The 22889-nt window shown below is 42.1% G+C and overlaps 1 protein-coding gene across 2 annotated transcripts in view; it reads left to right on the forward strand.

Moving 5' to 3' along the window:
* Window positions 1–189: 189 nt before the first annotated feature.
* The window catches only part of SLC25A30 (solute carrier family 25 member 30), a 133294-nt gene continuing 110594 nt past the window's right edge, over window positions 190–22889 (forward strand). Inside the window, exon 1 of one of the 2 annotated variants that reach the window (XM_073212608.1) lies at window positions 190–327. The gene's annotated coding sequence lies outside the window, so the exon portion shown is untranslated. The remainder of the gene's footprint in view (window positions 328–22889) is intronic. The other variant, XM_073212609.1, reaches the window with a different exon arrangement.

The raw sequence follows: 22889 nt of genomic DNA on the forward strand, positions 1-22889 counted from the left end.
CTTTATGGTTGTTTTCTCTCAACCTTTTACTTTTTTCTTTCCCTAAACATTCCCCCCCAATACATCTCAGAGCCACAGCTGCTCAGCAGGCGCCCCCTGCAGGCGAAAGCTTCCATCCGTGAGCGCACGGGGGAGGCGAGAGGCAGGGCGGACCAAACTTTGTGCTGCAAAGCAGATCGTCCGTGACGTATGGACTTTTATTCTCCCAAACTAAAGCAAGCAGCCATTCGGCTTATACACTACGTGCAAGTGCGGTGACCCACACTGTGTACGCAGGAAATGCCCCTTCTTGTCACAGTCTCCAGAAGAGCATGGACAAGGAGACGGGTAATGTTGATGAGCTACTTGGGTTTTGTTTCGCTTTTTAATGTGGACAAGTTAGAGTGTATTCTGCTAGGAAAGGCAGTACAGGAGAGGTTAGGAAGATGGAGGCGTCTCCCGGGCAGCATTTGCCTTCTGCTGAAAAGCAGTGGCGCGGAGCAAGCTGGGGGCCCTAGACGTCCTCGCTGTCCCAGCCGTGTCCCCGAAATGTCCTTTCAGGGTGAGATCCTCCCGGGGGATGCTCGGTCTCCTGCGGCAGTGCTCCCTGCGCGGCCCCCTCCGCTCCGCCCTCCGCAGCCGCGCGCTGGGGCCTGGCGTCCCGGGACGGAGAGCGGACAAAGGCTTGGGGCGCAGGGCGCGGGGCTTTGGCTGAGGCGCTTTCGCGGGGTGCCCAGGCTTCTCCCGCGGACAGGAATCTTACTTCCCCTCACAGCGCTGCGGGTGTCGCTCTCAACACCAATCTTTGGATTTTCTCTAGGGTGATCTGCAGTGGGGCCTTGGACAGTAGTAAGGGCTATCCTGCCATTTTTCCATTAAATTCTTATACGGATATAATCTTCAGTGCCAGAAGGAAGCAGATAATCTTCCTGTAAAGGGGTTGAAAGAGAGGAGCTTCTGGATAGTGGACATATCATAAGACTCCTTTTCCTGGGTGGAAACTTCCTATGGAAGGTGGTGGTAGAAGGCGGGTCAGGGCATGGAATTTTGGGAAGTTGGGTGGGGGGGGGGTTCAAGGGGGAAGCTGCTGAGTCCTGGGCGGTGGCTCAGTGGCTGGAGAGTGCAGTTACTATCTGTCAATATAGAAAGATGTTACAGAATCATTGGCTTTATTCTCCATGCTGTACTACCATCCCCATGATCAGCTTATATTATGATTGAGAATTTGTGTGCCCCTTCCCACTCCATTCACCCCAACCCCTTCCTCATGGGAACCACCAGTCCTTTCTCAGTGTCTAAGAGTCTATTGCTATTTTGTTCATTTTGTTTTGTTTTTATATTCCACAAGTAAGTTAAATCATACAGTATTTCTCTTTCTCTGCCTGGCTTATTTCACTAAGCATAATACCCTTTAGATCCATCCATGTTGTTGCAAGTGGCAGAATTTCTTTTCTTTTTTATGACTTGAACAATACTGAATTGTGTATATGTACCACCTCTTCTTTATCCACTCATCTATTGATAGACACTTAGGTTGCTTCCATATCTTGGCTATTGCAAACAGTGCAGAGATAAACATAGGGGAGCATATATGTTTTCAAATCAGGGATTTTGTTTTCTTTGGGTAAATTCCTAGGACTGGAATTACTGAGTCAAATGGTATTTCTGTTTTCAGTTTTTTGAGGAACCTCCATAATGCTTTCCACAGAAGTTGCCGTAGGTTGCCGTTTTGTTCTGCTGATGGTGTCCTTTGCTCTACAAACACTTTTTAGTTTGATGTAGTCCCACTTGTTCATTTTTCATTTTGTTTTCCTTGCCCAAGGAGATGTGTCCTGGAAAAAATTGCTCATGCTTATGTTCAAGAGAGTTTTGCTTGTGTTTTCATCTAAGAATTTTATGATTTCATGTCTTACATTTAGGTTTTTGATCCATTTCAAGTTTACTTTTGTGTATGGAGTTAGACAGTAATCCAGTTTCATTCTCTTGCATGTAGCTGTCCAGTTTTCCCAATACCAGTTATTGAAAAGGCTGTCTTTTCCCCTTTGTATATTCATGGCTCCTTTATCATATATTCATTGACCATGTATGCATGGGTTTATATCTGGGCTTTCTAGTCTGCTCTTGTGCCAGTACCATACTATTTTCATTACTGGAGATTTGTACTATAGCTTGAAGTCAGGGAGCATAATAAATATTCCCAGCTTTGTTCTTTTTTCTCAGTATTGCATTGTCTATTCAGGGTCTTTTGTGGTTCCATATGAATTTTACGATTATTTATGCTGGCTTATTAAAAAATGCTGTTGGTATTTTGATAGGGATTGCATTGAATCTGTAAATTGCTTTGGGCAGGATGGCCATTTGGACAATATTAATTCTTCCTATCCATGAGCATGGGATAGACTTCCATTTATTAGTGTCTTCCTTAATTTCTCACAAGTGTTTTATAGTTTTCAGAGTACAGGTTTTTCACCTCTTTGGTTGGCTTTATGCCTAGGTATTTTATTCTTTTTGATGCAATTGTAAATGGAATTATTTTCCTGATTTCTCTTTCTGCTAGTTTGTTGTTAGTATATAGGAACACAACAGATTTCTGTGTATTAATTTTGTATCCTGCAACTCTGCTGAATCAAATTATTAGTTCTAATAGTTTTTTGGTGGAGTCTTTACAGTTTTCTATATATTATCTCATGTCATCTGTAAATAGTGATAGTTTACTTCTTCCTTACCAATTTTGATGCCTTTCATCTCTATCTTGTCTGATTGCTCTGGCTAGAACTTCCAATACTATGTTGAATAAAAGTGGAGAGAGTGGGCATCCTTGTCTTGTTCCTCATCTTAAAGGAAAAGTTTTCAGCTTTTCACTATTAAGCATGATGTTAGCTGTGGGTTTGTTGTATATGGCATTTATTTTGTTTTGTTTTATTTTGTTTAGGTACATCTCATTTTGATGAGAGTTTTTGTCATGAATTGATGTGGAATTTTGTCAAATGCTTTTTTGGAATTTATTGAGATGATCATATCTTTTTTATCCATCTTTTTGTTAAAGTACTGTATGGTGTTGATTGATTTATGAATATTGTTCCATCCTTGCATCCCTGAAATAAATTCCATTTGATCATGGTGGATGATCCTTTTTATGTATTTTTGAATTCTGTTTGCTAATATTTTGTTGAGGATTTTTGCATCTATGTTCATCAGGGATATTGGTCCAAAATTTTCTTTTTTTGTGGTATCTTTGATTTTGTTATTAGAGTAATTTTGGCCTCATAGAATGAGTTCGGAAGAATTCCCTCCTCTTCTACTTTTTGGAATACTTTAAGAAAGATGGGTACTAGCTCTTCTTTAAATATTTGGTACAATTCAGCTGGCAAGCCATCTGGTATGGTCCTGCACTTTAGTTTTTGGGAAGTTTTTTGACTAGCAATTCAGTTTCATTGCTGGTAATTAGTCTGTTCAGATTTTCTGTTTTTTCCTGGGTCAATCTTGGGAGATTGTGTTTTTCTAGGAATTTTTCCATTTCTTCTAGATTGTCCAGTTTATTGGCATATAATTTTTCATAGTATTCTCTAATAATTCTTTGTATTTTTGTGGTAACTGTTGTGAGTATTCCTTTTTTGTTTCTAATTTTGTATACTCTCTCTCTTTTTCTTGAGAAGTCTGGCTAGGGAGTTCTCTATTTCGTTTATTTTCTCAAAGAACCGGCTCTTGGTTTCATTGATTTTTTTTCTACAGTTTTATTCTTCTCTATTTTATTTATTTCTGCTCTGGTCTTTATTATGTTGCTCCTTCTACTAACTTTGGGTTTTACTTGTTCTTTAAGTTTAATTGTGAGTCTAAATTGTTTATATGGTATTGTTCTTATTTCTTGAGGTAGGCCTGTATTGCCATCTACTTCCCTCTTAGAACCACTTTTGCAGTGTCCCACAAATTTTGGACTGTTCTATTTTGTTTTCATGTCTACATGTATTGCTTGATTTGTTCATTGATCCATTGATTATTTAGAAGCATGTTGTTTATACTCCCTGTGTTTGTGGGCTTCTTTTCTTTGTAAATTTTTTTCTAGTTTCATACCATTGTGGTCTGAGAAGTTGATTGATACTTCAATCTTTCTTAATTAATTGAGACTCTTTTTGTGGCCTAGTATGTGTTCTATTCTGGACAGTGTTCCATGTACACTTGAGAAATATGTGTATCATGCTGCTTTTGGGTGGAAAGGTCTATAGATATGTTAAGTCCACTTGATGTAATGTGTTGTTCAGTGCCTTTCTTCCCTTATTATTTTCTGTCTGGTTGATCTGCCAGATTAATGTGAGTGGAGTGTTCAAGTCTCCTACAATGAATGAGTTGCAGTCTACTTTCCCCTTTAATTCTGTTAGTATTTGTTTTATATATTTAGGTGCTCCTATGTGGGGTGCACAAATATTTGTAATGGTTATATCCTCTTGTTGCACTGACCTTTATCGTTATGTAATGTCCTCCTTGTCTCTTGTTACTTTCTTTGCTTTGAAGTCTATTTTTTCTGATATAAGTACTGCCAGTCCTGCTTTTTCCCCCTATTATTTGCATGAAATATCTTTATCCATCCCTTCACTTTCAGTTTGTATATATCTTTGGGTCTGAAATGAGTCTGTTGTAGGCAACATATAGATGGGTCTTCTTTCTTTATCCATTCTGCCACTCTATGTCTTTTGATTGTGCATTCATTCCATTTACATTTAAGGTATTATCGATAGATATGTACTTACTGCCATTTTATTAATTGTTTTCTGGTTGTTTTTATAGTTCCTCTCTGTTCCTTTCTTCCTCTTGTATATTTTTCTCTTCTTATTTGATGGTTTCCTTTAGTGTTGTGGTTGGATTTCTCCTTTTTAATTTTTTGTGTAACTATTACAAGCTTTAGGTTTGGGTTGCCATAAGGTTCAAGGGTAGCTTCCTAACTATAGAGCAGTCTATGTTAAGTTGATGAATGCTCTATTTCAAACAGAATCTAACTGTACTTTTTTCTTCATCATCCTCCACACTTTATGTATTAGATATCATAATCTGCATTTTTCTGTGTGTGTATACCTTCACTGATTTTGTGTATAGTTGGTTTTACTACTTTTGTTTAGTTTTACTTTCATACTTGCTTGGTAAGTAATTCATCTACTTGTTTACTGTGGATTTATTTTCACTGCTGAAAACGATTTAGGCTTAAGAACATTTTCATCTACAGAAGTCCCATTAACATATCCTACAATGCCAGTTTAGTGGTTATAAATTCCTTTAACCTTCGTTTTCCTGGAAAATATTTAATCTCTGCTTCAAATTCGAATGATAATCCTGATAGGTAGAGGATTATTGGTTGAAAGTCCTTCTGTTTCAAAGCAAAAATGAACACATGCGACTACATCAAACTAAAAAGCTTCTGTATGGCAAAAGATACCATCAACAGAACAAAAAGGCATCTTACAGTATGGGAGAATATGTTTGTAAATGACATATCTGACAAAGGGTTAACATCCAAAATATATAAAGAACTCACATGTCTCAATACCCAAAATGCAAATAACCTGATTAAAAAATGGGTGGAGGATATGAAGAGACAATTCCCCAAAGAAGAAATTCAGATGGCCAACAGACACATGAAAAGATGCTCCACATCACTAATCATCAGGGAAATGCAAATTAAAACCACAGTGAGGTATCACCTCACACCAGTAAGGATCACCAGCATCAAAAAGACTAAGAACAACAAATGCTGGTGAGGATGTGGAGAAAGGGAGACCCTCCTACACTGCTGGTGGGAATGTAAGCTACCATTGTGGAAAGCAATATGGAGGTTCCTCAAAAAACTAAAAGTAGAAATACCATTTGACCTGGGAATCCCACTCCTTGGAATTTACCCAAAGAATACAAGTTCTCAGATTCAAAAAGACATATGTACCCCTATGTTTATTGCAGAACTATTTACAATAGCCAAGATATGGAAGCAACCTAAGTGCCCATCAGTAGATGAATGGCTAAAGAAGATGTGGTACATATACACAATGGAATACTATTCAGCCATAAGAAAGAAACAAATCCTACCATTTGCAACAACATGGATGGAGCTGGAGGACATTATGCTCAGTGAAATAAGCCAGGCTGAGAAAGACCAGTGCCAAATGATTTTCCTCATTTGTGGAGTATAACAACAAAGCAAAACTGAATGAACAAAATAGCAACAGACTCACAGACTCCAAGAAGGGACTAGTGGTTACCAAAGGGGAGGGGTGTGAGAGGGCAGGTGGGGAGGGAGGGAGAAGGGGATTGAGGGGTATTATGATAAGTACACATGGTGTGAGGGGTCATGGAGAAGACAGTGTAGCACAGAGAAGGAAAATAGTGAATCTGTGCCATCTTACTACACTGATGGATGGTGACCGCAATAGGGTATGTGGGGACTTGATTATATGGGTAAATGTAGCAACCACAATATTTTTTCGTGTGCAACCTTCATAAGAGTATATATCAATAATACCTTAATTTTAAAAAGCTTCTGTTTCAATACACCAAATATTTCATGCCACTCCCTTCTGTCCTGTAAAGTTTCTACTGAGAAGTCTGCTGGTACCTTAATGGAGTTTCCCATATAAATAACCTTTTTTTTCTCTCTGGCTGCTTTCAGTACCCTCTCTTTATTCTTGATATTTGTCATTTTAATTATTATACATCTTGGTATTGTCTTCCCAGGGTTCCTTTTGTTAGGGGCTCTCTGTGCTTCCAGGTCCTGGGGGTTTAGTTCCTTCCCCAAATTGGGCGACTTTTCAACAATTATTTCCTAAAAGAGGCTTCCTATCCCTTTGTCTCTCTCTCCTCCTTCTGGTACCCCTAGTATGTGAATATCACTTGGCATTGTCATACAGCTCCCTTAGCATTCTTTTATTTCTAGATATTCTTTTTTCTCTGTTCCTCAGCTTCATTGTTTTCCTGTTCTCTAATTTCCATCTCATTGGTTGTCTCCTCTAATTGTAGCAGTCTATTATTTGTTCTTTCCATTGCTTATTTCATTTCAGCTACTATATTCTTCAACTCTGAGTGGCTCTTTTTCAACTCTTCTCTGTTGAAGTCCCCCCTGAGATCTTTAATACTTTTTCACAGATCAGTGAGCATATTTATGATTATTACTTTGAAATCTTTATCAAGATTGGTGATTTCTGTTTCATTTAGCCCTCTTTCCTGTGTCTCATCTTGTAGTTTTGTTTGGAACATATTCCTTTGCCTCCTCATTTTGTCAGCATTTCTATGTTTCTTCCTTTCTATTAGATGGATCTGCTATGCTTCCTGGTCTAGAGAGTAATGGCTTTGTGAGGAAGGTAGCCTGTGTTGCCCAGAAGCTCAAGACTCCTCTCCAGTGCCTGGTTCTCCTTTGTCACAGAGCCCCAGTTGCTGTTGGTGGCCTATGGGTGGGGCTGTGTGTTGGGAGCTGGTCCGAACTGCCAGCCTGATGACACAGTCCGGGCAGTCGGATGGCAGGGACTGCACAGCGGCCTTCCCAGAGGACCGACCCCAATGTCCCTCCTGCTCAAAATGTCCCTCCTAATAAATTTGCTTATTTTGGTTTCAATTCAAGCTGTCCCTTCAGGGAAGAGGCCATATCTAATTCCCCCTGAAAATTTTAGGTACTGGCCCTAAAGGAAATTGGAAAAAACCACTACTGCCCCTGTGAGTACCCCCGACGATGGGAAAGTGAGACCCCATGGGTATTGGACCCAAGTTTATGGGAAAAAAGATATGGGAAATTTACCTGGGTTGAGGTTCCTTCCCCCACCCCTATTCACTGCCATTCAATGATTAATGGCAACAGGTGGGTACAGAGAACAAATGATATTCTTTGGCTAGCCTGCCCAAGAACAACCTGGCAAACTATAAAGCAAATGAGAACGGGGCATTACCTAACTCCAGATCAGAAAATCTCCATTGTCAGTCTTAATGAAAATGGGTCTAAGTCACAGTCCATAAAATTTGTCCCTGCCTGCCAAAAAGTCGTCATGTCCTTTTAGAGAGAGCCTCCTTCTTTCCTACCGGAGATGAAGAACGGGAGTATAACTATGAAAGAATGAGGGCCCTACATAAAAATAATAGAATAGTGAACTTTAGATAGTCACCTGTAAAGAAACCAAGAGTCTGGCACCTACCTAACCTTTGTAAGATTTTCTGGCTGCAATAATTAAGAACAAAGCTTACTTAGAAACAAGTTAACTGCTAAGACCTGCCAAATGACTTAATCTTATTCTCCAAACTCACATAACCATGCTATGTGTCAATTAAATGATTAATATCTGTATTTTACTTTATGTAATCAAAGAGTATATAATCAAGCTGCTACTTTTCATTAAAGGCCAGGCTCAGCTTTTGCTAGTGTCTGTGTCCTCATTTATTTTGGTTAGTCACCAATGCCGTCCATCCTTCAGGGACTCCTGGACTCACTGGAGCTGGACTCCGGCAGCTGCCTTTCTGTCTGTCCGCCAGCAGTGGTCTATCTCAGTCCATGGTCAATAGCAGTTTGCCTCAGCCTGCCCTGCATGGACAGAGCAGCAGTGCTTCTGCTGGGATTGTTGTGGGCAGGGCCATCCTCCACCTGCCCTGTAGCAATGGCATGGCTGCTGAGTCAATAGGGTGAGCAGGGCAGTCACAAGGCTCCAGGGAAGTCACACAGCGACAGGATGCACAGCGCTGGGTTAGGCCACCTGAGAGGAGGAAGGAGCACTTGGGAGCTGGCTCCTGCAGGTGCCTCCCTAGATTAGCTGACACAGGACTGAGAAAGTCTCCCTCTGCCTGCTAGGCAGCAAAGACACTGCTGGGCTTGGCAGGAGGGAAGGTGTAGAGGGGAGCTCTTTGGGGCTGAGCTGCCAGCAAGGGGTATGGAGCATTTAGGGCTACCAATAGTGCCCGACCTGTGAGGCCAAGGGAGGGATGAGGAAGTAGTGTCCACCTTCCCTTTCTCCTGTGGAGAGAGTGCCATCCAACCCCTGCCCCTCTGACAACCCCTCCCACTGCTGGCAAGTCTTTCAAACCTCTTTGTTGAGTTCAGTGAGACCCATAGTACATGCTTGTCCTCCATGAGTGGCAGGAGTCTCAGCCTCCCAGAGGGCTCCAACTCTCCCTCATGTCCAGCCCTGCTAATCATCAGAACCCAATGCAATGTGGACTCATGTTCCCAGAGCAGCTCTCCAGGGCCAGGTGTACAGAGTTTCTGAGGGCCTATCCCCTCCCCACTCTGTTCCTCTTCCTCTCACCTATGTGCTTAGATGGGGGAAGGCTTGGGTCCTAAATGACTGTGGCTCTGACACTTTACCCTTCTCTGTGTGTTCCCTTCTTCATCAGGTGTAAGTGGTCTGTTCTGCAGTCTTCAGGACATTTTCAGGGTTAGTTGTATATACCATAGTTACTTCTTTGGTGTGTCTGTGGGAGGAGGTTTCTGCCTTGCCTTTCAACTCTGCCATCTTTCCCCCCTTCTCCAAGGGAGACAAAGTTTTAGTCTTTTTTGGAATAAGTTTGCCCCCAAGGAGCTATTGTAACCATATTTAACTTTCTGCTCTCCAAGTAGTTCTCCTCTTCCCTTTTCACAAACACTCTATAAGCTAACCCTTTCTATGCTTTACAAATTATGTTCCTGAATTTAACAAACATTTACTGAGTGCCTACCCTATGCAAAGAACTGAACTAGGCACTGTTTGGGGGGAGGACCTTCAAACTGGACCCTGCCATTAAGGATACTTAGGTTTACTAGAGGAGACAAGAACTCTTAAGATAAAAAGACTGGTATAGTTCTACTGGCTTTCCGAAAGGAAACAGTGACTTCTAACCGAGAGGACAGAGACCTTTTTGGAGTGGTATTTGAATGGAGATAAGGTAGATGGGGCAATCTGGAAGGGATGTTTCAAGCCAAAGAATTAACATGAGGGAAGGGGCAGAGGCAGATTTGGGGACATGTCTAAGACAAAGTAAACAGTTTGTCTCGAAGATGGTTAGGAGGAATGGGAGAAGTAGAAATAGTGTGGAAAATATGTTTGAATTAAACATTTACCTATCACACAGTCCAACCATTCTAGTCTTAGGTGTCTCCCAAGAGAATGAAAAACAAGTCCACTCACAAGCTAATACACAAATGTTCATAGCAGCCTTATTCACAATAACCACAAACTAGAAAGATCAGCAGGATTCAACTAGAATCTCAGAATCAGTACAATGAATGAAACAAGAAGGCAAGACTAATCTCTAATGACAAAAGCAGTGTGAATTTGGCCCTGGAACTGCAGCCAAATGGACTACAAAGGGATGCAAAGGAATCTCCTTCAGGAAAGGATATGCTTTGTATCATGACTGTGTCAGTGACTACACGGCCATACCCACTGATCAAAATTCATCAAAGTGTACACTTTAAATGGATACAGTTGATCATATATAAATTAAACCTTAGTAAAATTTGTTTTTTTAAAAAGTATGTTTGGGACACCTTGTGGAAGTTTTTGAAAGACAAGTCAAAGAGTTTTGCAAGTTTTTGAAAAGAGGGGGTGAAAAATTTGTAATTGTGGTGTGCAGAATTCAAAACTAGGTAAAGGTCAGGCCAGTATTGACTAGAGGAGTTACTTGACATGTGGTCCAGTCTGGGGAAGAAACTGATGTTAATAAAAGATCAACTGAGGCATATTTAGAAAGTTTGGAGTTCATTTGAGCAAAGAATGATTCAGTTTGTGCACCACCATACTGTAAGTGGCTAAAGGGTGGGGGAAAAGCAAGGACATTATTTGATTAGCTGTGACTTTAACAGTTCCATTCTTTGGGAAAGCCTTCATGGCTGTTTTTGATTGACTGTCCTTGGGCTTTGATCTTAACCTTGAGGCTTTTCCAGGCTTAGATTTTGGTTTGCTTATGTAGGCTACTAAGGCGTTAGAGCCACTTGTCTACTGACCTACCTGTCTAATTAATTAAACTGCATTTAGAAACCTTTTTAAGGCAATTTGACAGAACTATTTTTTTGTTGCATATAAAAATCCAGTAATCTAAAAAAAATCTAATAAGCAATTGTTTAGAACTGTTTCATGTTTTTGTATTTTTTCTATGATATTGTGACTTACAAGGAATATGTATTTTGATCTTTATTCAGGATTTCCAGCACATAGCTCCTTAAACCTTTGTAAGTTCCTAAGTAATAAGAGCTATCAGGGCAACTTTTGTTCCCAGCTCTTCACATGGATCTGGAGGATAAAGGTGAAATGTGTGTTTTTTGTGTTCATATAAGAAGTCCCTTTCAACCACATCTAACTGTATGTTAATGAACTGACTTTTGGAAAGTCCCAAAGAGTAGGGGCTAGTTGTCAGGTGATCCAACCATGTGATTATATGAAAGTTGGAACTTTTAGCCCTGCCCCAGACCTCCAGGGAAGGGAGAGGAGCTAGAAATTATATTCAATCACCAAGGACAAATGGTGTCATCAATCATGCCTCTAATGAAACCTCCATAAAAACCCAAAAGGATGGGGCTCAGAGAACTTCGTTTGGGAACTTAGCTATATACCTATGGCCTTAGTAGGCTATTACAGAAGCTCTGTATCCCTTCCCATATATCATGCCCTGTGTATCTCATCCACCTGGCTGCTCATGAGTTATATCCTTTTATAACAAACCGGTAATCTAGTATGTAAAATGCTTTCCTGAGGGCTGTGAGATGCTCTAGCAAATTAACCCAAGTGGGGGGGGGGCACAGAAACATCTGATTTCTAGAAATATGGATGACCTGGACTTGTGATTGGTATCTAAAGTGAGGGGAGGAAGGGGCATTCTTGAAGTACTGAGCCCTTAGCCTGTGGGATCTGACACTATCTTTGGGTAGACAGTGTCAGAATTGAGTTAAATTGTAAGATACACAGCTGGTGTCACTGAATTGCTTACTAAGTGGGAAAAACTACACACATTTGGTGACTGGAAGTGCCAGAAGTGAATACAGTAATTAGAGGAGAGGAGATACACAGTACTGTTTTTCCTTTAGATTTTCTATTCACTTTTCTAGTAATTCATGTTTATTGCATTTTACAAAAGTTACCAGTCCACAACAGATTGGAAACTTAAAGAATGTCAGCCCTGTACAACAGAGAGTTTGGGCAGCAGAGTCAGAACACTGCAAGGCAAGATTTTTCTCTGCTAGTTTAGGCTACATATTGGCAAAAAAAGAACTAGTAAGCTAATTAAAAGTTGGCTATTAAGAAACTTGTGGTTTGCCCAAAGCATTGAAAAGTGGAAGGAGGGTGAGCAGCAAGCATAAGCAGGAATTAAAGTGGCAGCTGAATGACAGCACTATTGGTTTCAGACTGCTGCAGTGTTCCCAGAACTTTGTACTTTAAGATAAATTCTAACTGAAATAAGCAGACGAGAGGCAACAAAGGGCCAGGCAGTTTATTTGAGCGCAATCCTGGGTGAGGTTCACCAGTTTGAAACACAGGCTGGAGAAGCAACATGCAGCCAGATAGGCGGGGAGTTTTTAAAGAAGGTAGGGGGAGGCAGAGCTTAGATTTACAGTGGCACGACGATTGGCTAGCCTAACGCACATTTTTCAGGTTGGGAGGGGGCAGCAGCCGGGGACTTTGGCACGTCATCAGTGTCCGATGTGCTCACCCTTCCCTCCAGTGCCTCCAACCTTACATTCCAGCTTTTGGTTATAATGGGTACTGACTTGATCTGGCTACTTCTAGCTGAGGAGGGACAGCGTGGGTAGAGTTGAGGCTGGTGGGAGGCCAGAGGTGGCTTGGAGAGAAGGGGTGAGTACTGATGTACCCACATGATCTTGTGCACTTCTACTGTCCTACCTCTCTATAGGTGGCTGGAGGTTTTAGCAGATATGTTGTCTTAGTCTCTCAGGACAGATATGTCCAGCATGATCACTCAGGCTTTGCCCCGTCTAGTGCTGTAGTCCAGACGATGAGAGACAGAATGAGGCTTGATCGTAGCAGGCAGCCTGGACAAAAGAATGGAAAGATGAGCATTGGGTGGGACAAGGGGGCATTTTTCATAGGAGTGAGAAGTAAGGTAGGTAGGAGAGGTGTTCAGGGGAACTTGAGATAAGAGAGTATAAGGGTTAGGGACGACTGGTTGAAGAGGGACTACAGCTTCGTTGATTATCTGCAGGTCTTGAACAAGCTGATAGGCTCCTGATGGCTTCTTGACTGGAAGGATTGGAGTGTTACAGGGAGAATGTTGGTACCAGAAGCTTTTGGGAAAGAAGATGGTTAATGATAGTTAGGATGCCCTTGCGATGGGCTTGGGAAATAGGAAATTGGGGTCTAGAAGGAGAGAAGGATGGTTCTTTGAGGTGCATGAGGACTGGAGCATGATGGCTCGACACTACAGGAGTACAGGTGTCTCAGACTATCAGGTTAATGCTGGTTGACAGTACAGGAGGGTCTGTGGAGGGCTCAGGGCTACAACTTATATTGGCTAAGATGATGAGTGAGCTCGGTTGGGGATGACTAAGAGGCAGGGAGATAGAGGCACCAAGCTTGGAGAGGAGATCTCTCCCTAAGGAAAGGGACAGGATGGGATGACTAGAAATGAGTGGGTAAGAAGATGGCTCTCAAACGTGTAGGCTACAGGACCTGTCTCTAGAGGCTTAGAGGGGGTTCCTGTGACACTCAAAACCAAGACCTGGGAAGGATGTAAACACCTGTGAAAGGAAGGTAAAACAGAGTAGGCAGCCTCCGTGTCCACCAAAAAGGAGATGGACTTACCTGCTACTACAGCGTGGCCCTGGACTCGGCAAGGGTGATAGGGGTGTTCGAGTCTAGGCATCTTCAGTCTTTGAGTAGGTCCAGCAGGTCCGGAGGGGAGTCCCTCAGGGGATCCTGCCTCTTATGAGACTCTGTCATGGGAGGATGACCTTCCCCAAGTGGGCACTCTACTTTCCAATGACTTCTTTTACCGCAAACTGGGCAGGGTTTAGTCGGCTTGTTGGTCGGGTTGGGAAATCTCTTTGGCCAGTAGTCTTCTTGGCCACACCAGAAGCAGGGTCCCGGAGGCTCACGAGCTCCAGACCTGTCTTTGGTGTGATGAGACTCCGTCCTGCCGGCTGCAGGGCCACCGCGAAGGCTCAGGTTTGGGACACTGTCCTCCTCTCATGTTCTTCATCACGGGTATTGAAGACTTTAAAGGCCATGGTTACCAGGTCACGGAGTGGAGTTTGGGGTCCCTCTTCTGCCTTTTTAACTAACGTCTTATGTAACTAATACTTGTGGTGAAATCTAGTTCTTTACTAGTTTAGGAGTAATGAAACAGTGACTATAAATGGCAAAAGACTTACAAATGACAATGGTTAAAGATCTGACGAGAGCTTACTGTAAGACAGTTGACATAAGGAAATTTGGATATTTTTCTAACACAAAACATTCAGTAACAAAGCTTAGCATTATTCTCTTTGACAGGGCCTTTTAGGTAATTTGGCAGGTAATTTTATATCAGATAAATAAGCCAAATTGGCTAAATACTTTTTCTAATGAGCAAAAAAGACAAATTGGTCAAATACTTTCTCTAATGAGAAAAAATTCCTCTGACATGTTCCAGGGGCCCTCTGGAAAATATGAGAGTTAACTAGAGGTAAAGGCACCTTTTTGAATTTGATTTTGGGAAGCTGTTAAAGTTTTTTTTTTAAGGCATTTGTCTAAATAGAATCATAAGTTACTATGAAACAATACTTATCTATTTAACTAGAATGACAAGAAAAGATTTTAAAGGCAAACACAGAAGTTTACAGTTATTAGCAAAGCTTAGCTTTTAGTTTTTTCATATTAAGATCTTATTATCTTAAATATTCAGACAACTCATTGAGACTTTAAGCATGAGAAACTGTTTTGATAAAACAATTAGAGAACTCTTTGCAATCTTTTAACACTGAGAGCAGACTAACAGTTAAGAAAACTGTCTTTCTAACTGAAAACAAAATTCTAATTTTGCTGTGTACTTGATATCGAGATTCATTTGATTTATTTTATTTTAATTAATTTTATTATCATTAATCTACAATTACATGAAGAAGATTATGGTTACTAGACTCCCCCCTTCACAAGTGCCCCCCCAAAAAACCCATTACAGTCACTGTCCATCAGTGTAGTAAGATGCTGTAGACTCACTACTTGTCTTCTCTGTGTTGCACATCCCTCCCTATGCCCCCCCCACACATTAAACATGCTAATTGTAAGGCCCCCTTTCTTTTTCCCTACCCTTATCCCTCCCTTCCCACCCCTCCTGCCCAGTCTTTTTCAAACTGGGCTGCTGCATTCTTAGGGTAAATTCCTAGAAGTGGAATTCCTGGGTCAAGTGGTACTTCTATTTTGAGCTTTTTGAGGAACCTCCATACTGCTTTCCACAATGGTTGAACTAATTTACATTCCCACCAGCAGTGTAGGAGGGTTCCCCTTTCTCCACAACCTTGCCAACATTTGTTGTTGTTTGTCTTTTGGATGCTGGCGATCCTTACTGCTGTGAGGTGATTTCTCATTGTGGTTTTAATTTGCATTTCTCTGATGACTAGCGATGTGTAGCATCTTTTCATGTGCCTGTTGGCAATCGAAATTTTTTCTTTGGAGAACTGTCTGTTCAGCTCCTCTACCCATTTTTTAATTGGATTATTTGCTTTTTGTTTGTTGAGGTGCATGAGCTGTTTATATATTTTGGATGTCAACCCTTTATCGGATCTGTCACTTATGAATATATTCTCCCATACTGTAGGATACCTTTTTTGTTCTCTTGGTGGTGTCCTTTGCTGTACAGAAGCTTTTCAGCTTGATATAGTCCCATTTTTGCTTTTGTTTCCCTTGCCCGGGGAGATATATTCATGAAGTAGTCACTCAAGTTTATGTCCAAGAGATTTTTGCCTGTTTTTCTCTAAGAGTTTTATGGTTTCATGACTTACATTCAGGTCTTTGATCCATTCCAATTTTACTTTTGTGTGTGGGGTTAGACAGTGATCCAGCATTTGCTTTAATTTTATATAGCATGACTATATCAATTCTTCCACGAACTTTCTACAGCTTCCTTTTACATTGTGCTCTCTCTTTAAATAAATAGCTGTACTTTAGAACAATTACATTATTTTACCCTCAACAAAGTGAATTTCTATTCTTTATACTTTCTCTTATTAAAACATACATCCTTTTAGCAAGTAGAAATGTTTTCTTCTTTACATAGCTTTAATTAGACCTTAAAACTATTAGGAACTTTAATTTTCAGTGAACACTGAGAAGTGGGCTATTGTAAACTATTGCACTAGCATTCTTTAGATTAACAAATTCATGAACACACTTTGTAATTCCTGACACCATGTGCTTTACAGCATAATCTCTAAGCACAAAATATGTCCACTTAATTTAGCAAAACTTTAAGATTCTAGGTCACCACAAAAATTTTCAGGCTGCATGCAGGCACACACACTGCAATACACAATCACTAAGATGTTCACTTGCTACGCCCAGCTCACCCACTCCCAACAACCATGCTAGACCACTTACAAAACGGCGGGTGTGGGGAGGGTTGTAGGGTTGGGAGAGAAAGAAGGCAGATCTGTGCTGGGAGGAGTCTTGTCCGTGGCTTCCAGAACCGGAGGACGGAAGGAACCTGTTCCAGTGGGGGAAGAGGGCAGTGAAGGTGGAAGGAGAGGGGGAGGAGGTGGTGCAGCCACCGGAAGAGGAGAGGAGCAGGAAGACAGCATGGTTGAGAATGTAGGACTTTAAGACGGCAGTGACATGGGGGAGGACAAAGAATTTAAAGATGGTGGCAGAGAGGAGTGGGGGTAGTGAGCTGAGAGAGGCAGGAGACCAAGGTCCTCCGGCGGATCTGAAAAGGAAGAAGGACTGGGCAGAGTAAGAGGCTGACAATCTTTAACTGGAGATCGGGCCAGGAGAACTTGAGTTGTTGAATACTTAACGTAAAGGTCTGGGCAGGAGCACAAAGTCCAAAAAGCCTGCACAGATGGGATTTCACCCCACTTTCCACTCTGGTGGCAATAATTAGTCAAGTTGGTGAGAGGCCAAAATTGAAAGTTCCCTCAGGGGGCCAGCGAGATTTGTTGTCCAAGGGATACTGAGGCCCGGCCTCAGAGCAATGGAAAGACTAGCTTCCATTTGCGAAATTCCCAGGACAAATATAGAGCAGCCAGATTAGAAATGAGACACTGCAACAGGGTCTGAGCCTCCGCTTTTGAGGGCTGGTTCCCCATGTCTGTGTCACCCCCCAACTAATCCTGAGAGGAGTGCCCAGCGTCCCATGCACGCCAAGTCAGGGGAGACATCCTGGGAGCCTGGGTGAGGGACGTCTCCCCCACCACAGGGCCAGGGGCGTGCCGGATGCCTGCAGAGAGTGGGCCAAATGCCCAAGGGGCCGGATGCCCCAACCTGGATGTAGCCACGATTTCTAACGGACCAGGTGAAAACGGGTTAGGAAGGGAAGCAGACTGGGGAAAACTGAGGGACTCACCAGAAAATAGTCCACGCAGCAGAGAGCAGGCTGAGATCTCGGGTTGGGGAAGGAGGGGGCAGGGCCACGGGTGGCCTGTCAGGGCCCCGCTCTCACGCTCTTTCCTGGTTTTTGGCACCAAATGTAAGATAAATTCTAACCAAAATAAGCAGGCAACGAAAAGGAGTAAAGGGCCAGGCAGTTTATTTGAGTGCAATTCCCAGGCAAGGTTCACCAGTCTGAAACACAGGCTGGAGAAGTGACATGCAACCAGATAGGCGGGGAGTTTTTAAAGAAGGTAGGGGGAGGCAGAGCTTAGATTTACAGTGGCACGAGGATTGGCTAGCCTAAGACACATTTTTCAGGTTGGGAGGGGGCAGCAGCTGGGGACTTTGGCACGTCGTCATGTCCGACGTGCTCACCCCTTCCTCCAGTGCCTCCAACCTTACATGTACTATATTCAGATTTAAGTCTAGGCTGCTATTAAATAAATGAAGAACAAAATAATGGGGGGGAAAATTCTTCTTCTTACGCTAACCTCATACTACAACCTGGAAGGTTACAGCTACTTTCAGATTTTTTAAAGAAGTTATTTATACATAAAATAAATGTTTTAAAGAAATCTAAGAAAGAAAAGGAAAGTCTAATGTTCCAAAACACCACAGGGAAGTGTCACTGTGTAAGAACTCCCACATGGGTGGGTGACAGGATTTGGGCTTGGTGCAGAAAAATGTACCATGTTATTATATAATAACATAAATTTCCTTTTGGGCCTTGCCGCCTTGCACAGCAATACACAGCCTAGTGTGGCAGTACAGGACACACCAAGAAATAGGATTGTGGACATACTCTCAAGGAAAAAAAGACAATCAGTAAAAGCAAACAAAAAATGGTCCTTTTAACATTGGGAGATTATCTTCTCAAGGACTCATGAGTCGTGACTCAGGTCTCTCAGTTTGCCTAGGTTCAAGTTCACTGCTCCATGGGGGGAAATCAAGGAAACAAGATTATGACCTTTGTTAAATGATATAAATTATGTAAAAATGTGTTTCAATCTATGAAACATAGTACAAATATGAGGAAGTTATTCTGATTTTCCCTAACCCCAGAAGATTCCATGTGTACTTTTTTCACAACTCTCCCCAGTGTTATTTGCAGACCCTCAACACACAGCCACACACTGACAAGGTGGTCCCTTCACATTCAAGTTATGAAAAAGCTGCGAAGAGGAGTGGACATGTGCTGCAGCCATTCCTTAGCGGCCTGACTCCTTGTGCCTAAACTGGCCTGCATGGTGCAGTGACAGCTCTGATGCTCAGGTTACACTGGAAAAATCCCCCTTGAGAAGCATGCTCAGGTGACCCACTGTCGAGCAGGAAATCCAGAAAGTAAGAACTGAGAAGATGGAAGGAAAATACCAAATATAAATATATATGTTTATATACATATATATATTTCAAGAAAATTCCCAAGAAATGGAAAACATGTTTCCAAGTTGAAATGACTAACAAAGTGCCTCACAGGAAATGTTTAGACACATACCAAAGAATGGTGTTACAAAATTTCAGAACATCACAAAAAAGGGAAGAAGAGGAAAAAAGCAAGTCATACACAAAAAACTGACAATTAGGGTAGCAACTTCTCAACAGCAGGGCTGGAAGTTAGAGATAGTGGATTTTTGGACAATGTAAAAAATTTGACAGAGAATTATTCCTAATCTAGAAGTCCATACTTAGCCAAATTATCAGTGAGATGTAGAGGAGAATAGATATTTTATTCAAGCAAAGTTTCAAAAAATTTTTTAATCTCTTAGTAGGCTATTAGAGAGCTGCTTCATCTAGACAGAAAGAAGAAACACGGAATCTGAGTGAGTAGCCGGGAGCCCCAGGCTGAGGGGGAGAGGTCTCCGCATGGCCACCGGGCAGCAGGCATGAGCCCCCGCCCAGACTGCAGCAGGATAGGAGCTCCGTGGGGCGCCCTCCAAGAAAATAAAACGTGGGTCTAATAGGTTCAAAACTTCAAGTTTTGAAAGAAAATTGACATTTTGTGATGTTATGATTTATAGTAAAAAATATATATTTGATCTTTGCCCTGGTGTTTCTGGCAGAGCTCCTAAAAACTCTTGGAATTTCCTGATGACAGTGATAAAAACTATCTTTTGTTGTGTTAATGAGATGACTTTTGGAAAGCACCAAAAGCTAGGGTCTGATTGGCAGTGGAGCCAACCATGTGATTAGAAGATTGGAACCCACCCACCTCCTGGGAGAGGGGAGGAGCTGGAGACTGAGCTCAATCACCATGAGCAAAGATTGTAATCTATCCACCTATGTAATGAAGCCTCCATAAAACCCCAAAGGATGAGGTCCAGAGGGCTTCCAGGTCAGGAACATACATGATGGAGGGTGGCCTGCCTCGGGAAGGCATATGAGCTCTGTACTCCCCCATCCTTTACCCTATGCCTTTATAACAAATTGGCAGTCTAGTAAAAATGTCTTCTTGAGGTCTGTGAGCCACTCTAGGAAATTAATCCAACCCAAAGCCAGTGGGGGTAGTGGAAACCTCCAGTGTATTGAGCAGGTCCATCGTAAGCACAGGCTAACCTGGGTTTAGGATTGGCATCTGAAGTGGGAAGGTGGGGTGTTTTCTAGAACTGAGCCCTTAACTTGCGGGATCTGATGCTGTCTCTTGAGGTAGTATCAGAACTGATTTGAACTGTGGGATACCCAGGTGATGTCAGAATTGCTTGGTGTGAACAAAAACATACATCGGAATTGGGACCAGAACAGTTATTTTTTTTGGCAGAGTTCAGGGAAAAATTAGTGATGAGTAAGTACATAGACTAAGCAGGAGGCAATATGAAAGTTATTAATGCCAGCATTTGCAAGGAAGTGTAAATTTAAATCAAAATCAAAAATTGTACTACACAGCTGTGTGTAAAATTGTAATATTTCCTGAATATCTCTACTGGCTTTAGATATCAAGAGGCATTCTTAAGGGGTGCAGAGTGGTAGTTCATCTCCACATCGATGGGTAATTACCTGGGCTACCAGAGCTTATCTGCACCTGAGAGGTTAGGGGGAGGGCAGGCTTGCTTCTGCTGGAGCAGGAAAGAGATGAGCCCGGACTGCAGTTTGTAAGTAATAAATGGGTCTTAAACTTTATTTCTCCCTTTGACTGATTTTGGTTTTAGAGGTATTTTGACCCAGGATTTCCTCTCCCTGGAGTTACAATGGCTCAGTCTGGAAAAATATATATGTTCCACTTGGGGGAGGTATAACTGAACCAACCCCCCGAAGGCCAAAGTGGCATTGAGACCAAAGAGGCTGCCAAGTCCAGCTGGCAATTCAAGGCTGAATTCCATAGAGGTTTACTGAGGGGATCTTACAGAAAGCTTGCCCTAGGCAGCCACACGACGTGGATCTTCTACACTGCTTCAGGTCTGGGGAGTTATAGAGGCAGGGAGAAAGGGTCTACGTAAAGGACAGCCACTTACGTGCGCAATGTAACAGTGCTGATGTCAAAGTATTATCACTGGAATATAGAGCAAGGAGTCTTGCCTCAGGCGTTAATCAGTCCTAGCTGGGTACTATATAAGGAATACCTGTGAGTCACAAAGGTGACTATCAGTCAACATGGGCGGATTTGCAATGGTATTACTCTTGCTTACAGACATTAACATATCATGGTCATCAATTTACTTAAATTGTAAGATACCTGTATGAGAGGGGGAAGGAGAAGTGATGCTCAGTGGAGGAAGAGATGGATGTTACCAGCAAGAAAGCTAAATCTTCATCTTCTATAAAGTCAAAAGATAAACCTCAACTCTGAAACTGAAAAATCAAGAAATAAGAGTTGAAGCAAGTTATTTAGAAATAAGGATTGAAAGAAGAGCAAATAAGCAGAAAAGTAAAATAGCCTGGGAGGAATGGGGTGGGGCAAGGGACTAGTTTCTTGCCGTTATCATTAAATTCAACAAATTAAGCTATAATATGAACTATTCTTTTTTAAGAGAAGCATATCCAGGTCACACTCAGCACAGTATGTGTACCTCGTTTTAATCCTTTTGACTACATGTGCTGAGCACCTACCTGCTAAACATCAGGCACTGTTCTGAACACTCAGGATGCAGCAGTGGGCAAAGCACAACACCCACTTGTTGTCTACAAGAGTTGGGACAGACAGATGAGCGGTAAGCTAAGCAAAATACACAATGTTTGCTTGTGAGGAGTGCCCTGGGGAAGGGAAAGCAAAGGGAGTTGGGTACACTTGGGTGGGGTGTAGGCCAGGGAGGGTCTGATTTTGACAAGATGACCTTTGAGCAGAGTCCCATGGTTATCGGAAAAAGCATTTGGGCAGAGGAAATAGCCAGTGCAACGGCTGTTAAGTGGAGGTATGCCTGGCTAGGATTGCTGGGTGACAAACAGGATATCCAGTTAAATTTGACTGTCAGATAAACCAAAAACAATTTTTGTGTAAATATGTCCCAAATTGCACTAGGGATAGTTGGTAGAGGAATATAGTAAGCAAGAGAAGAGGCCAAGATATCAATGGTCCAGATAACAAAGGGCTTTCTAGGACACTGGAACAACTTTTGCTTTCCACTCTGCGACAGATGGGAAGCCACTGGGGGGTTTTGAACAGAGGCATGATCTTAGTTCTCCAAGTATCAGTCTGATGAGTGTGTTGAGAACAGTGTAGACTGGTAATTCGGGAAGCAGGGACATCAATTAGCAGAGATTGAGTCAGGGGAATAGGAAGAGGCTTCAGAAGAGCAACATGGGGGGTAAAAAGAATATTCAGCAAAATCATCACGATTACCAATATACTGGGAAAGCTAAGCAGTAGTTGTAGTTTTGCATGACTCATACCCCATAAATGATACAGTAATTGCCTTAGAAAGCCTCCACATTGCACTTGGGATGCTAAATTCTTTCACTCACTGCCCCTTGTCTGTGGAACACAGAACAGGTTGCACATTACTTAACCAATTTTCAAAAGTGTAGTCACTTTTGCTTTTTAAAGATGCCAGCAGTTGGTATTTACTGTCCTATTATGGCAGTCACCAACGGTACTGACAACCTGGCCCATGTTCCACTTGACAAACTCCATCAGTGTGCGCTCCTCTCAATACATTGGAAGACACTCTGAGTGCTAGGCAAGTGTAGAAAAACACTCCACACTTTTTAATGCATTACACCAAGAGCTGAGCTTGCTTAGCTCCCAATTTTATACTTGCCATCTGTTGACAATTTACTATTCCAGCTAAGTCTACAGAAGTAACTTGCTTTTTAATCCTGTGTAGGAATTCTCCCTCCCCCTTTTGACCTGCTCCCCCAGCCCCATGTTGAGTATTAGCTTGGGTATGCGACTTACATTCTCAATTCTTGGGGGAGACTACCAAATTAATGTACTCCAGGAAAAGGAAATTGCATGTATAGTTGTTCTAAATA

Source organism: Manis javanica, chromosome 9, assembly GCF_040802235.1.
Source record: "Manis javanica isolate MJ-LG chromosome 9, MJ_LKY, whole genome shotgun sequence".
NCBI lineage: Eukaryota > Metazoa > Chordata > Mammalia > Pholidota > Manidae > Manis > Manis javanica.